The sequence below is a fragment of the Pleurodeles waltl genome, chromosome 8 (assembly GCF_031143425.1).
Source record: "Pleurodeles waltl isolate 20211129_DDA chromosome 8, aPleWal1.hap1.20221129, whole genome shotgun sequence".
NCBI classification, from domain to species: Eukaryota; Metazoa; Chordata; class Amphibia; order Caudata; family Salamandridae; genus Pleurodeles; species Pleurodeles waltl.
This window is the reverse complement of record NC_090447.1, coordinates 189,335,226-189,351,810: the sequence shown is the minus strand read 5'-3', so window position 1 is coordinate 189,351,810 and position 16,585 is coordinate 189,335,226. Positions and strand designations below refer to the sequence as shown.

Sequence of the window (16,585 nt, the reverse complement as noted above, 5' to 3'; positions counted from 1 at the left end):
TTTTTTTTCATTTTCTTTTCTAAGTTCCCACAACTCTCTTCTTAAACACTATAGGTGAGAACACTAAATTTATTAAAAAATTCTTCCTTAAGAGGTAGCTTACCGTTCTTTTAGAATATTGAATTATGTCTTGTGAGTGAAATGCATTACAAAAATTCAACTCTAAATTGAATTTTCTTCTCTTTCCTCTTTGTTATAATTCTCATTTCCCTTATTCATTCATTGCATTGCTTTGAAATTCTGCAAAATACCAAGTGCTTTTTTCATTATGAGATGAAGCATTCTAAAGTGAACAGGACACTACTCTTGTTTTGAAACTGTATTTAATATTTACTTGAAAAAATTCAATTCTATAAGTTTGGAGCAAAACTGAGATGCTGCTGAGATTTGAACTCAGGATTTTCTGTTTACGAGACAGGTGGATTAACCACTAAGCCACAGCACCTCTTACTCTTAAAATGAATGAATAACTGACTTAGTTGCCATTATTGCTTTTCAATACCTTCTGTGGAGTCTTTTTTTATCTGTGTTATTACGTTAAACATAAAAGAATTCCCCATCACTTAAGAAGAGTACCTAAGATTTAGTTAAAAAGTATTCATAAAAGTAGACTACATTTTTCAGTGGCTCACAAATTATTATTGTAGAGGATTGTATCACTTTTCTTCTTCAACTCTAGCACTTTATTTTATATTTATCTTCCTCTTTGATATACCCTTCATTTTACATTCACAGTCTTGCTTCTGTCATCTCGAAAATACTCGGAATTTTATTTAGTATTAAGATGAACTGTTCAATAGTAAGTTACTCAAATTTTTCATTTTAACATTATATCAAAGGATCATCTAATGAAAATAATCTGTTATTTAACTATGAAAAAGAGCACGGTGTTGTGGAGATTTGAATTCAGGATCTCCTGTTTAGTAGACGGGCAGTCAAAGCAACTAAGCCAGAGAACATTCATGACAAAGTTTACTGCAATTGCTAGTAGAATGGAGTGCAGTAGAAATCTGTTTTTTTTTTATTTTCATTACTAAGTTGATACAACTCTGTTGTCAAACTCTATAGGTGAGAAGATCAAATTTATTTAAGAATACTTCCTTAATGAGTGACTTACCCTACTTATAGAAGATTGAATTATGTGTTGTGAGTAAAATGCATTGGTTAAATTGAACTCTTAATTTATTTGTCGTCTCTTTCCTTTTCTTTGACATTCTCTTTTCCCCTATTCATTTATGGTATTACTTTCGAATTCTGCAAAACACCAAGTGTTTGTTTCATTTGGAGATCAAGCATTCTAAAGTCAACACAACACTACTCTTGTTTTTAAACTTTTTTGAACGTTTACATGAAGAAATTGAATTTTAAAAGTTTGGACTAAATCTAAATTGTTGCTGGAATTTAAACACAGGACATCCTAGTTATGAGACAGGATCTTTGACCACTAAACAACAGCACCTACTTATCTTACAAATATTGAATACCTGACTTAGTGGAGATGACTTGTCCTCAGTGCCTTTAGTGCAGTCTTCTTTATCTGTGGTGAAACGTTGAACAAAAAAGGATTCCCCATCACTTAACAAGAATACCTACATTTTAGTTAACAAGTACTTATAAAAGTAGATTACATTTTTGAGTGGTTTACAAATAATAATTGTAGAGGAATACATCAGTTGTCTTCAACTCTAAGGTTTTAGTTCATATATACCTTGCTATTTGATTTACTCTTCATTTTACATTCAAAGTTTTGCTTCTGTTACCATGAAAATTCTCTGAATTTTATTTAATAATAAGATGAACTGTCTATTAGTAAGATGACTCAGATTTTTCATTTTTTAATTCTATCAGAGAGTATCTAAGGAAACTGATCTGTAATTTAAGAATAAAAATATCAAGGTGCTGCTGAGATTTGAACTCAGGATCTCCTGTTTACTAGACAGGCGCTTTAACCAGCTAAGCCACAGCACCTGCTTGACAAACGTCACTGGAATAGTTAGCTGAATGGAGTGACATAGAAATCATTTTATTTTTCATTTTATTTTCTAAGTTCCCACAACTCTCTTCTTAAACACTATAGGTGAGAACACTAAATTTATTTATCTAAAAATTCTTCCTTAAGAGGTGGTTTACCATTCTTTTATAATATTGAATTATGTCTTGTGAGTGAAATGCATTCCAAAAATTCAACTCTAAATTGAATTTTCTTTCTTTCCTCTTTGTTATAATTTTCATTTCCCTTATTCATTCATTGCATTGCTTTGAAATTCTGCAAAATACCAAGTGCTTTTTTCATTATGAGATGAAGCATTCTAAAGTGAACAGGACACTACTCTTGTTTTGAAACTGTATTTAATATTTACTTGAAAAAATTCAATTCTATAAGTTTGGAGCAAAACTGAGATGCAGCTGAGATTTGAACTCAGGATTTTCTGTTTACGAGACAGGTGCATTAACCACTAAGCCACAGCACCTCTTACTCTTAAAATGAATGAATAACTGACTTAGTTGCCATTATTGCTTTTCAATACCTTCTGTGGAGTCTTTTTTTATCTGTGTTATTACGTTAAACATAAAAGAATTCCCCATCACTTAAGAAGAGTACCTAAGATTTAGTTAAAAAGTATTCATAAAAGTAGACTACATTTTTCAGTGGCTCACAAATTATTATTGTAGAGGATTGTATCACTTTTCTTCTTCAACTCTAGCACTTTATTTTATATTTATCTTCCTCTTTGATATACCCTTCATTTTACATTCACAGTCTTGCTTCTGTCATCTCGAAAATACTCGGAATTTTATTTAGTATTAAGATGAACTGTTCAATAGTAAGTTACTCAAATTTTTCATTTTAACATTATATCAAAGGATCATCTAATGAAAATAATCTGTTATTTAACTATGAAAAAGAGCACGGTGTTGTGGAGATTTGAATTCAGGATCTCCTGTTTAGTAGACGGGCAGTCAAAGCAACTAAGCCAGAGAACTTTCATGACAAAGTTTACTGCAATTGCTAGTAGAATGGAGTGCAGTAGAAATCTGTTTTTTTTTTATTTTCATTACTAAGTTGATACAACTCTGTTGTCAAACTCTATAGGTGAGAAGATCAAATTTATTTAAGAATACTTCCTTAATGAGTGACTTACCTTACTTATAGAAGATTGAATTATGTGTTGTGAGTAAAATGCATTGGTTAAATTGAACTCTTAATTTATTTGTCGTCTCTTTCCTTTTCTTTGACATTCTCTTTTCCCCTATTCATTTATGGTATTACTTTCGAATTCTGCAAAACACCAAGTGTTTGTTTCATTTGGAGATCAAGCATTCTAAAGTCAACAGAACACTACTGTTGTTTTTAAACTTTTTTGAACGTTTACTTGAAGAAATTGAATTTTAAAAGTTTGGACTAAATCTAAATTGTTGCTGGAATTTAAACACAGGACATCCTAGTTATGAGACAGGAGCTTTGACCACTAAACAACAGCACCTACTTATCTTACAAATATTGAATAACTGACTTAGTGGAGATGACTTGTCCTCAGGGCCTTTAGTGCAGTCTTCTTTATCTGTGGTGAAACGTTGAACAAAAAAGGATTCCCCATCACTTAACAAGAATACCTACATTTTAGTTAACAAGTACTTATAAAAGTAGATTACATTTTTGAGTGGTTTACAAATAATAATTGTAGAGGAATACATCAGTTGTCTTCAACTCTAAGGTTTTAGTTCATAAATACCTTGCTATTTGATATACTCTTCATTTTACATTCAAAGTTTTGCTTCTGTTACCATGAAAATTCTCTGAATTTTATTTAATATTAAGATGAACTGTCTATTAGTAAGATGACTCAGATTTTTCATTTTTTAATTGTATCAGAGAGTATCTAACGAAACTGATCTGTAATTTTAGAATAAAAATATCAAGGTGCTGCTGAGATTTGAACTCAGGATCTCCTGTTTACTAGACAGGCGCTTTAACCAGCTAAGCCACAGCACCTGCTTGACAAACATCACTGGAATAGTTAGCTGAATGGAGTGACATAGAAATCATTTTATTTTTCATTTTCTTTTCTAAGTTCCCACAACTCTCTTCTTAAACACTATAGGTGAGAACACTAAATTTATTTATCTAAAAATTCTTCCTTAAGAGGTGATTTACCGTTCTTTTAGAATATTGAATTATGTCTTGTGAGTGAAATGCATTACAAAAATTCAACTCTAAATTGAATTTTCTTTCTTTCTTCTTTGTTATAATTCTCATTTCCCTTATTCATTTATTGCATTGCTTTGAAATTCTGCAAAATACCAAGTGCATTTTTCATTATGAGATGAAGCATTCTAAAGTGAACAGGACACTACTCTTGTTTTGAAACTGTATTTAATATTTACTTGAAAAAATTCAATTCTATAAGTTTGGAGCAAAACTGAGGTGCTGCTGAGATTTGAACTCAGGATTTCCTGTTTACGAGACAGGCGCTTTAACCACTAAGCCACAGCACCTCTTACTCTCAAAATGATTGAATAATTGACTTAGTTGCCATTATTGCTTTTCAATACCTTCTGTGGAGTCTTTTTTTATCTGTGTTATTACGTTAAACATAAAAAAAATCCCCATCACTTAAGAAGAGTACCTAAGATTTAGTTAAAAAGTATTCATAAAAGTAGACTCCATTTTTCAGTGGCTCACAAATTATTATTGTAGAGGAGTGTATCACTTTTCTTCTTCAACTCTAGCACTTTATTTTATATTTATCTTCCTCTTTGATATACCCTTCATTTTACATTCACAGTCTTGCTTCTGTCATCTCGAAAATACTCAGAATTTTATTTAGTATTAAGATGAACTGTTCAATAGTAAGTTACTCAAATTTTTCATTTTAACATTATATCAAAGGATCATCTAATGAAAATAATCTGTTATTTAACTATGAAAAAGAGCACGGTGTGGTGGATATTTGAACTCAGGATCTCCTGTTCATTAGACGGGCAGTCAAAGCAACAAAGCCAGAGAACTTTCATGACAAAGTTTACTGCAATTGCTAGTAGAATGGAGTGCAGTAGAAATCTGTTTTTTTTTATTTTATTTTCTAAGTTGATACAACTCTGTTGTCAAACTCTATAGGTGAGAAAATCAAATTTATTTAAGAATACTTCCTTAATGAGTGACCTACCCTACTTATAGAAGATTGAATTATGTGTTGTGAGTAAAATGCATTGGTTAAATTGAACTCTTAATTTATTTGTCGTCTCTTGCCTTTTCTTTGACATTCTCTTTTCCCCTATTCATTTATGGTATTACTTTCGAATTCTGCAAAACACCAAGTGTTTGTTTCATTTGGAGATCAAGCATTCTAAAGTCAACAGAACACTACTCTTGTTTTTAAACTTTTTTGAACGTTTACTTGAAGAAATTGAATTTTAAAAGTTTGGACTAAATCTAAATTGTTGCTGGAATTTAAACACAGGACATCCTAGTTATGAGACAGGAGCTTTGACCACTAAACAACAGCACCTACTTATCTTACAAATATTGAATAACTGACTTAGTGGAGATGACTTGTCCTCAGTGCTTTTAGTGCAGTCTTCTTTATCTGTGGTGAAATGTTGAACAAAAAAGGATTCCCCATCACTTAACAAGAATACCTACATTTTAGTTAACAAGTACTTATAAAAGTAGATTACATTTTTGAGTGGTTTACAAATAATAATTGTAGAGGAATACATCAGTTTTCTTCAACTCTAAGGTTTTAGTTCATATATACCTTGCTATTTGATTTACTCTTCATTTTACATTCAAAGTTTTGCTTCTGTTACCATGAAAATTCTCTGAATTTTATTTAATAATAAGATGAACTGTCTATTAGTAAGATGACTCAGATTTTTCATTTTTTAATTCTATCAGAGAGTATCTAAGGAAACTGATCTGTAATTTAAGAATAAAAATATCAAGGTGCTGCTGAGATTTGAACTCAGGATCTCCTGTTTACTAGACAGGCGCTTTAACCAGCTAAGCCACAGCACCTGCTTGACAAACGTCACTGGAATACTTAGCTGAATGGAGTGACATAGAAATCATTTTATTTTTCATTTTATTTTCTAAGTTCCCACAACTCTCTTCTTAAACACTATAGGTGAGAACACTAAATTTATTTATCTAAAAATTCTTCCTTAAGAGGTGGTTTACCATTCTTTTATAATATTGAATTATGTCTTGTGAGTGAAATGCATTACAAAAATTCAACTCTAAATTGAATTTTCTTTCTTTCCTCTTTGTTATAATTTTCATTTCCCTTATTCATTCATTGCATTGCTTTGAAATTCTGCAAAATACCAAGTGCTTTTTTCATTATGAGATGAAGCATTCTAAAGTGAACAGGACACTACTCTTGTTTTGAAACTGTATTTAATATTTACTTGAAAAAATTCAATTCTATAAGTTTGGAGCAAAACTGAGATGCAGCTGAGATTTGAACTCAGGATTTTCTGTTTACGAGACAGGTGCATTAACCACTAAGCCACAGCACCTCTTACTCTTAAAATGAATGAATAACTGACTTAGTTGCCATTATTGCTTTTCAATACCTTCTGTGGAGTCTTTTTTTATCTGTGTTATTACGTTAAACATAAAAGAATTCCCCATCACTTAAGAAGAGTACCAAAAATTTAGTTAAAAAGTATTCATAAAAGTAGACTACATTTTTCAGTGGCTCACAAATTATTATTGTAGAGGATTGTATCACTTTTCTTCTTCAACTCTAGCACTTTATTTTATATTTATCTTCCTCTTTGATATACCCTTCATTTTACATTCACAGTCTTGCTTCTGTCATCTCGAAAATACTCAGAATTTTATTTAGTATTAAGATGAACTGTTCAATAGTAAGTTACTCAAATTTTTCATTTTAACATTATATCAAAGGATCATCTAATGAAAATAATCTGTTATTTAACTATGAAAAAGAGCACTGTGTTGTGGAGATTTGAATTCAGGATCTCCTGTTTAGTAGACGGGCAGTCAAAGCAACTAAGCCAGAGAACTTTCATGACAAAATTTACTGCAATTGCTAGTAGAATGGAGTGCAGTAGAAATCTGTTTTTTTTTTATTTTCATTACTAAGTTGATACAACTCTGTTATCAAACTCTATAGGTGAGAAGATCAAATTTATTTAAGAATACTTCCTTAATGAGTGACTTACCTTACTTATAGAAGATTGAATTATGTGTTGTGAGTAAAATGCATTGGTTAAATTGAACTCTTAATTTATTTGTCGTCTCTTTCCTTTTCTTTGACATTCTCTTTTCCCCTATTCATTTATGGTATTACTTTCGAATTCTGCAAAACACCAAGTGTTTGTTTCATTTGGAGATCAAGCATTCTAAAGTCAACAGAACACTACTCTTGTTTTTAAACTTTTTTGAACGTTTACTTGAAGAAATTGAATTTTAAAAGTTTGGACTAAATCTAAATTGTTGCTGGAATTTAAACACAGGACATCCTAGTTATGAGACAGGAGCTTTGACCACTAAACAACAGCACCTACTTATCTTACAAATATTGAATAACTGACTTAGTGGAGATGACTTGTCCTCAGTGCCTTTAGTGCAGTCTTCTTTATCTGTGGTGAAACGTTGAACAAAAAAGGATTCCCCATCACTTAACAAGAATACCTACATTTTAGTTAACAAGTACTTATAAAAGTAGATTACATTTTTGAGTGGTTTACAAATAATAATTGTAGAGGAATACATCAGTTGTCTTCAACTCTAAGGTTTTAGTTCATATATACCTTGCTATTTGATATACTCTTCATTTTACATTCAAAGTTTTGCTTCTGTTACCATGAAAATTCTCTGAATTTTATTTAATATTAAGATGAACTGTCTATTAGTAAGATGACTCAGATTTTTCATTTTTTAATTGTATCAGAGAGTATCTAACGAAACTGATCTGTAATTTAAGAATAAAAATATCAAGGTGCTGCTGAGATTTGAACTCAGGATCTCCTGTTTACTAGACAGGCGCTTTAACCAGCTAAGCCACAGCACCTGCTTGACAAACATCACTGGAATAGTTAGCTGAATGGAGTGACATAGAAATCATTTTATTTTTCATTTTCTTTTCTAAGTTCCCACAACTCTCTTCTTAAACACTATAGGTGAGAACACTAAATTTATTTATCTAAAAATTCTTCCTTAAGAGGTGATTTACCGTTCTTTTAGAATATTGAATTATGTCTTGTGAGTGAAATGCATTACAAAAATTCAACTCTAAATTGAATTTTCTTTCTTTCTTCTTTGTTATAATTCTCATTTCCCTTATTCATTTATTGCATTGCTTTGAAATTCTGCAAAATACCAAGTGCATTTTTCATTATGAGATGAAGCATTCTAAAGTGAACAGGACACTACTCTTGTTTTGAAACTGTATTTAATATTTACTTGAAAAAATTCAATTCTATAAGTTTGGAGCAAAACTGAGGTGCTGCTGAGATTTGAACTCAGGATTTCCAGTTTACGAGACAGGCGCTTTAACCACTAAGCCACAGCACCTCTTACTCTCAAAATGATTGAATAATTGACTTAGTTGCCATTATTGCTTTTCAATACCTTCTGTGGAGTCTTTTTTTATCTGTGTTATTACGTTAAACATAAAAAAAATCCCCATCACTTAAGAAGAGTACCTAAGATTTAGTTAAAAAGTATTCATAAAAGTAGACTCCATTTTTCAGTGGCTCACAAATTATTATTGTAGAGGAGTGTATCACTTTTCTTCTTCAACTCTAGCACTTTATTTTATATTTATCTTCCTCTTTGATATACCCTTCATTTTACATTCACAGTCTTGCTTCTGTCATCTCGAAAATACTCAGAATTTTATTTAGTATTAAGATGAACTGTTCAATAGTAAGTTACTCAAATTTTTCATTTTAACATTATATCAAAGGATCATCTAATGAAAATAATCTGTTATTTAACTATGAAAAAGAGCACGGTGTGGTGGATATTTGAACTCAGGATCTCCTGTTCATTAGACGGGCAGTCAAAGCAACAAAGCCAGAGAACTTTCATGACAAAGTTTACTGCAATTGCTAGTAGAATGGAGTGCAGTAGAAATCTGTTTTTTTTTATTTTATTTTCTAAGTTGATACAACTCTGTTGTCAAACTCTATAGGTGAGAAAATCAAATTTATTTAAGAATACTTCCTTAATGAGTGACCTACCCTACTTATAGAAGATTGAATTATGTGTTGTGAGTAAAATGCATTGGTTAAATTGAACTCTTAATTTATTTGTCGTCTCTTGCCTTTTCTTTGACATTCTCTTTTCCCCTATTCATTTATGGTATTACTTTCGAATTCTGCAAAACACCAAGTGTTTGTTTCATTTGGAGATCAAGCATTCTAAAGTCAACAGAACACTACTCTTGTTTTTAAACTTTTTTGAACGTTTACTTGAAGAAATTGAATTTTAAAAGTTTGGACTAAATCTAAATTGTTGCTGGAATTTAAACACAGGACATCCTAGTTATGAGACAGGAGCTTTGACCACTAAACAACAGCACCTACTTATCTTACAAATATTGAATAACTGACTTAGTGGAGATGACTTGTCCTCAGTGCCTTTAGTGCAGTCTTCTTTATCTGTGGTGAAATGTTGAACAAAAAAGGATTCCCCATCACTTAACAAGAATACCTACATTTTAGTTAACAAGTACTTATAAAAGTAGATTACATTTTTGAGTGGTTTACAAATAATAATTGTAGAGGAATACATCAGTTTTCTTCAACTCTAAGGTTTTAGTTCATATATACCTTGCTATTTGATTTACTCTTCATTTTACATTCAAAGTTTTGCTTCTGTTACCATGAAAATTCACTGAATTTTATTTAATATTAAGATGAACTGTCTATTAGTAAGATGACTCAGATTTTTCATTTTTTAATTGTATCAGAGAGAATCTAAGGAAACTGATCTGTAATTTAAGAATAAAAATATCAAGGTGCTGCTGAGATTTGAACTCTGGATCTCCTGTTTACTAGACAGGCGCTTTAACCAGCTAAGCCACAGAACCTGCTTGACAAACGTCACTGGAATAGTTAGCTGAATGGAGTGAAATAGAAATCATTTTTTTTTCATTTTCTTTTCTAAGTTCCCACAACTCTCTTCTTAAACACTATAGGTGAGAACACTAAATTTATTTAAAAATTCTATCTTAAGAGGTGGCTTACCGTTCTTTTAGAATATTGAATTATGTCTTGTGAGTGAAATGCATTACAAAAATTCAACTCTAAATTGAATTTTCTTCTCTTTCCTCTTTGTTATAATTCTCATTTCCCTTATTCATTCATTGCATTGCTTTGAAATTCTGCAAAATACCAATTGCTTTTTTCATTATGAGATGAAGCATTCTAAAGTGAACAGGACACTACTCTTGTTTTGAAACTGTATTTAATATTTACTTGAAAAAATTCAATTCTATAAGTTTGGAGCAAAACTGAGGGGCTGCTGAGATCTGAACTCAGGATTTCCCGTTTATGAGAGAGGCGCTTTAACTACTAAGTCACAGCACCTCTTACTCTTAAAATGATTGAATAACTGACTTAGTTGCCATTATTGCTTTTCAATACCTTCTGTGGAGTCTTTTTTTATCTGTGTTATTACGTTAAACATAAAAGAATTCCCCATCACTTAAGAAGAGTACCTAAGATTTAGTTAAAAAGTATTCATAAAAGTAGACTACATTTTTCAGTGGCTCACAAATTATTATTGTAGAGGATTGTATCACTTTTCTTCTTCAACTCTAGCACTTTATTTTATATTTATCTTCCTCTTTGATATACCCTTCATTTTACATTCACAGTCTTGCTTCTGTCATCTCGAAAATACTCAGAATTTTATTTAGTATTAAGATGAACTGTTCAATAGTAAGTTACTCAAATTCTTGATTTTAACATTATATCAAAGGATCATCTAATGAAAATAATCTGTTATTTAACTATGAAAAAGAGCACGGTGTTGTGGAGATTTGAATTCAGGATCTCCTGTTTAGTAGACGAGTAGTCAAAGCAACTAACCCAGAGAACTTTCATGACAAAGTTTACTGCAATTGCTAGTAGAATGGAGTGCAGTAGAAATCTGTTTTTTTTTATTTTCATTACTAAGTTGATACAACTCTGTTGTCAAACTCTATAGCTGAGAAAATCACATTTATTTAAGAATACTTCCTTAATGAGTGACTTACCCTACTTATAGAAGATTGAATTATGTGTTGTGAGTAAAATGCATTGGTTAAATTGAACTCTTAATTTATTTGTCGTCTCTTTCCTTTTCTTTGACATTCTCTTTTCCCCTATTAATTTATTGTATATGTTAGAAATGGGGTTTCTGGTTGGCTAGGGTATGCACCTCAGCCAGGCAGAACTTACCCACTCTAGTCAGGGCAAGGGAGTTACACGTCCAAGATAACCCCTGCTCACCCCCTTGGTAGCTTGGCACGAGCAGTCAGGCTTAACCCGGAGGCAATGCGTAAAGCGTTTGCACAACACACACATACATGTGACGCAATATCCCCACCACAAAGGAAACACAACACCAGATTATATGAAAATACACTGTATTGTACACAACGTAATTATTAGACCAACATCACATAACAGTACTATCCTGCTACCTTAGCAGTTGTCAGAACACGTTACACATTAATTACTCTGCAAACTAGCAGTAGTCACACATAACACACAGGTTACTCAGTATTCTGCAACATAAGCAGTAGTCAGGAAACACGTTATCACATTGGAACACTTGTCATAAGCATATCATAAAACGCCCATAGTAGGAACATTAGAAAACCTATGGCAAGTTAAGCAAACATATTAGCAAGTCATGCCCATAAAAGGAACATGTGCACACATATGTAAACACATCATAGGACAGGCAGGCAATATAACATAATTACAAAGTCTGTAAAAAGAACTTTAAATCAACGTTACATTAGTCCGTTTTAAAGTACCTGAAAAATGATGAAAAGGCACCTCCAGTGCCCAAAACGAATAATGGGGCCCCCGGCGCTCTTCTGCGCAAAACGGGGGCCTCCCTAGACTTGGCAGATAGAGAGGGGCAGCACGCACCCTCTCTGATTCCTGGCCGGGCCCCTTCTGGGACCCGGGATCATTGGGGGGCCCCCTGGGCCTCCACCGGCCCTCTCCAGGGGGGGGCCCAAGTCAGGGAAATCCTTGAAGGTGGAGGGGGGCGCCTCGCACCCCCTCCTGGGTGAAACGCGGGCCCCACCGGGGACCCGCTAACTCCTGGGGTCTCCCGGGGCCTATACTGGCCCTCGCACCGGGGAGACTCCCAGTTATAATGCTACTGGCCCACGCGGGGGCCAACAAAAGAGCCGGTGGCCAGGGCGAGCCTCCAGTGAGGCTGCCGCCCGGCCCGAAATGGCAGGAGAGTCCTCCGGGACTCCTGCAAGGGAGGAGAGGCGTCCTCCTCTCCCTCTGCCTCCGGGACTCCTGTGAGGGAGGGAGAGGCGTCCTCCTCTCCCTCGGATGACGTTGCGGCCCCAGGTGGGGCCTGCTGGTGCCCCGGGGGCGCTCCACAAAGCGCGCGTCCCCCGGGAGCACGATAGGAGCGTGATAGCTCCTTCCTTTACTCCGTGCAGTGCCCCGGGGGCACTAAAGTCAGCGCGATCCTCGCGCTTTAAACAGACAGCCCTACCCGGGCTGCGGCGGTGATTTTCTTTGTAGCCGAAACGCGCTCCAGACAGCGCGAGGGCACCATTAAAAGCCCGGGCTGCGGCGGTGATTTCCTGTAGTCCAAGAAAAGCGCCTTCAAAGCGCGCTAGCACCTCAGCAGCTTCACCCATTTAAAAGAAGCCTTTTTCCCTTAAAACATCCTGGGCAAGGATGTAAAAGATCGTTGCAGGGGTCAGGGGCCACAGCACCCTGCCCCTGGGAACAACTAAGCAAGAAGGAGCACAGGGCTGGTGGGCCCAGCTACAGGCCAGCACAAGGGGTGCAGATGGTGGCAGTTCCTCCTAGTGACCAGGCAGGTCACAGGTCAGCACAGCAGCAGCAGTCCATGGCGGTTTCCTGGTGAGTCCATTCATCAGCGTTCTGTGTCCAGTTCCAAGTTCCAAGAATGTTCAAATTGTGGGGAAAATTCCCCTGTACTTATAGTCAGTTCTTACAGTGTTTTACAGTGGTAGGGAGAGGAGGTTCCAGCCAGTTACAACTGGTTCTGGGAGTGCCCCCTCTCTCCTTTCAGCACAGGCTCCAAACATCAGTGGGGGGTTAACGACCCTATTGTGTGAGGCCAGGGCACAGCCTTTACAAATGTAGGTGTGCCCCGCCTCTCCCTTCTCTCAGCCCAGGAAGACTATTCAGTATGTAGATGCACCTCAGTGACACCTCCACCCTCCCTGTGTACAGGCTGTCTGAAAAGTATGCACAAAGCCCCAACTGTCACTCTGCCCAGACGTGGATTGGAGTCAAGCTGCAAAACACCAGAATCATAAGCACAGATAAATGCGCACTTTCTAGAAGTGGCATTTCTGTGATAGTAATAAAAAATACACCCACACCAGTAAGCAGTATTTATTATCACCATCACAACCATACCAAACACGCCTACGCTAGCCCTCATAAATCAGACAATACCCCTACACATAAGGCAGGGCATTTCTAATGCAATCCTATGAGAAGGCAGCACTCACAGCAGTGAGACACCAAGTTAGGCTGTTTGTCCCTACCAGGACAGGCCATGCAATATGGCACATGTCCTGCCTTTCTACATACATGGCACCCTGCCCACAGGGCGTACTTTAGGGGTGACTTACATGTAGTAAAAGGGGAGTTCTGGGCCTGGCAAGTAAATTTAGATGCCAGGTCCCTGTGGCAGAAAACTGCGCACACAGGCCCTGCGCTAGCAGGCCTGAGACAGGTTTGAAAGTCTACTTCAGTGGGTGGCGCAAGCAGCGCTGCAGGCCCACTAGTAGTATTTAATTTACAGGCCCTGGGTATAGAGATACCACTGTACGAGGGACTTATAGGTAAATTAAATATGCCAATCAGGTATAAGCCAATCATACCAACTTTAGATGGGAGAGCACCTGCACTTTAACACTGGTCAGCAGTGATAAAGTGCTCAGAGTCCTAGAGCCAACAGCGAAAGGTCAGAAAAACCAGGAGGAAGGAGGCAAAAAGACTAGGGATGACCATGCGTATGGCCAAAAGTCCAACAGTATAACTTTCGAATTCTGCAAAACACCAAGTTTTTGTTTCATTTAGAGATCAAGCATTCTAAAGTCAACAGAACAATATTCTTGTTTTTAAGCTTTATTGAACGTTTACTTGAAGAAATAGAATTTTAAAAGTTTGGACTAAATCTAAATTGTTGCTGGAATTTAAACAAAGGACATCCTAGTTATGAGACAGGAGCTTTGACCACTAAACAACAGCACCTACTTATCTTACAAATATTGAATAACTGACTTAGTGGAGATGACTTGTCCTCAGTGCCTTTAGTGCAGTCTTCTTTATCTGTGGTGAAATGTTGAACAAAAAAGGATTCCCCATCACTTAACAAGAATACCTACATTTTAGTTAACAAGTACTTATAAAAGTAGATTACATTTTTGAGTGGTTTACAAATAATAATTGTAGAGGAATACATCAGTTATCTTCAACTCTAAGGTTTTAGTTCATATATACCTTGCTATTTGATTTACTCTTCATTTTACATTCAAAGTTTTGCTTCTGTTACCATGAAAATTCTCTGAATTTTATTTAATATTATGATGAACTGTCTATTAGGAAGATGACTCAGATTTTTCATTTTTTAATTGTATCAGAGAGTATCTAAGGAAACTGATCTGTAATTTAAGAATAAAAATATCAAGGTGCCGCTGAGATTTGAACTCAGGATCTCCTGTTTACTAGACAGGCGCCTTAACCAGCTAAGCCACAGAACCTGCTTGACAAACTTCACTGGAATAGTTAGCTGAATGGAGTGAAATAGAAATCATTTTTTTTTTTCATTTTCTTTTCTAAGTTCCCACAACTCTCTTCTTAAACACTATAGGTGAGAACACTAAATTTATTTAAAAATTCTTCCTTAAGAGGTGGCTTACCGTTCTTTTAGAATATTGAATTATGTCTTGTGAGTGAAATGCATTACAAAAATTCAACTCTAAATTGAATTTTCTTCTCTTTCCTCTTTGTTATAATTCTCATTTCCCTTATTCATTCATTGCATTGCTTTGAAATTCTGCAAAATACCAAGTGCTTTTTTCATTATGAGATGAAGCATTCTAAAGTGAACAGGACACTACTCTTGTTTTGAAACTGTATTTAATATTTACTTGAAAAAATTAAATTCTAGAAGTTTGGAGCAAAACTGAGGTGCTGCTGAGATTTGAACTCAAGAGTTCCTGTTACGAAACAGGCGCTTTAACCACTAAGGCACAGCACCTCTTACTCTTAAAATGATTGAATAACTGACTTAGATGCCATTATTGCTTTTCAATACCTTCTGTGGAGTCTTTTTTTATCTGTGTTATTACGTTAAACATAAAAGAATTCCCCATCACTTAAGAAGAGTACCTAAGATTTAGTTAAAAAGTATTCATAAAAGTAGACTACATTTTTCAGTGGCTCACAAATTATTATTGTAGAGGATTGTATCACTTTTCTTCTTCAACTCTAGCACTTTATTTTATATTTATCTTCCTCTTTGATATACCCTTCATTTTACATTCACAGTCTTGCTTCTGTCATCTCGAAAATACTCGGAATTTTATGTAGTATTAAGATGAACTGTTCAATAGTAAGTTACTCAAATTCTTCATTTTAACATTATATCAAATGATCATCTAATGAAAATAATCTGTTATTTAACTATGAAAAAGAGCACGGCGTTGTGGAGATTTGAACTCAGGATCTCCTGTTTATTAGACGGGCAGTCAAAGCAACTAAGCCAGAGAACTTGCATGACAAAGTTTACTGCAATTGCTAGTAGAATGGAGTGCAGTAGAAATCTGTTCTTTTTTTATTTTATTTTCTAAGTTGATACAACTCTGTTGTCAAACTCTATAGGTGAGAAAATCAAATTTATTTAAGAATACTTCCTTAATGAGTGACTTACCCTACTTATAGAAGATTGAATTATGTGTTGTGAGTAAAATGCATTGGTTAAATTGAAATCTTAATTTATTTGTCGTCTCTTTCCTTTTCTTTGACATTCTCTTTTCCCCTATTCATTTATGGTATTACTTTCGAATTCTGCAAAACACCAAGTGTTTGTTTCATTTGGAGATCAAGCATTCTAAAGTCAACAGAACACTACTCTTGTTTTTAAGCTTTATTGAACGTTTACTTGAAGAAATTGAATGTTAAAAGTTTGGACTAAATCTAAATTGTTGCTGGAATTTAAACACAGGACATCCTAGTTATGAGACAGGAGCTTTGACCACTAAACAACAGCACCTACTTATCTTACAAATATTGAATAACTGACTTAGTGGAGATGACTTGTCCTCAGTGCCTTTAGTGCAGTCTTCTTTATCTGTGGTGAAACGTTGAACAAAAA

The 16,585-nt window shown here is 34.8% G+C and overlaps 8 non-coding genes across 8 annotated transcripts; all 8 read right to left on the bottom strand.

Moving 5' to 3' along the window:
• Positions 1 to 1,894: 1,894 nt before the first annotated feature.
• Positions 1,895 to 1,968, bottom strand: TRNAT-AGU (transfer RNA threonine (anticodon AGU)). The gene has a single exon. It is a non-coding gene; the product is annotated as a tRNA-Thr (tRNA).
• A 1,952-nt stretch (positions 1,969 to 3,920) lies between these two features.
• On the bottom strand, positions 3,921 to 3,994 carry TRNAT-AGU (transfer RNA threonine (anticodon AGU)). Its single transcript has one exon. It is a non-coding gene; the product is annotated as a tRNA-Thr (tRNA).
• A 430-nt stretch (positions 3,995 to 4,424) lies between these two features.
• On the bottom strand, positions 4,425 to 4,497 carry TRNAT-CGU (transfer RNA threonine (anticodon CGU)). Its single transcript has one exon. It is a non-coding gene; the product is annotated as a tRNA-Thr (tRNA).
• Positions 4,498 to 5,945: 1,448 nt separating this feature from the next.
• On the bottom strand, positions 5,946 to 6,019 carry TRNAT-AGU (transfer RNA threonine (anticodon AGU)). Its single transcript has one exon. It is a non-coding gene; the product is annotated as a tRNA-Thr (tRNA).
• Positions 6,020 to 7,971: 1,952 nt separating this feature from the next.
• TRNAT-AGU (transfer RNA threonine (anticodon AGU)) lies at positions 7,972 to 8,045 on the bottom strand. Its single transcript has one exon. It is a non-coding gene; the product is annotated as a tRNA-Thr (tRNA).
• A 430-nt stretch (positions 8,046 to 8,475) lies between these two features.
• On the bottom strand, positions 8,476 to 8,548 carry TRNAT-CGU (transfer RNA threonine (anticodon CGU)). Its single transcript has one exon. It is a non-coding gene; the product is annotated as a tRNA-Thr (tRNA).
• Positions 8,549 to 9,996: 1,448 nt separating this feature from the next.
• TRNAT-AGU (transfer RNA threonine (anticodon AGU)) lies at positions 9,997 to 10,070 on the bottom strand. The gene has a single exon. It is a non-coding gene; the product is annotated as a tRNA-Thr (tRNA).
• A 4,825-nt stretch (positions 10,071 to 14,895) lies between these two features.
• On the bottom strand, positions 14,896 to 14,969 carry TRNAT-AGU (transfer RNA threonine (anticodon AGU)). Its single transcript has one exon. It is a non-coding gene; the product is annotated as a tRNA-Thr (tRNA).
• Between the last annotated feature and the right edge of the window lie 1,616 nt (positions 14,970 to 16,585).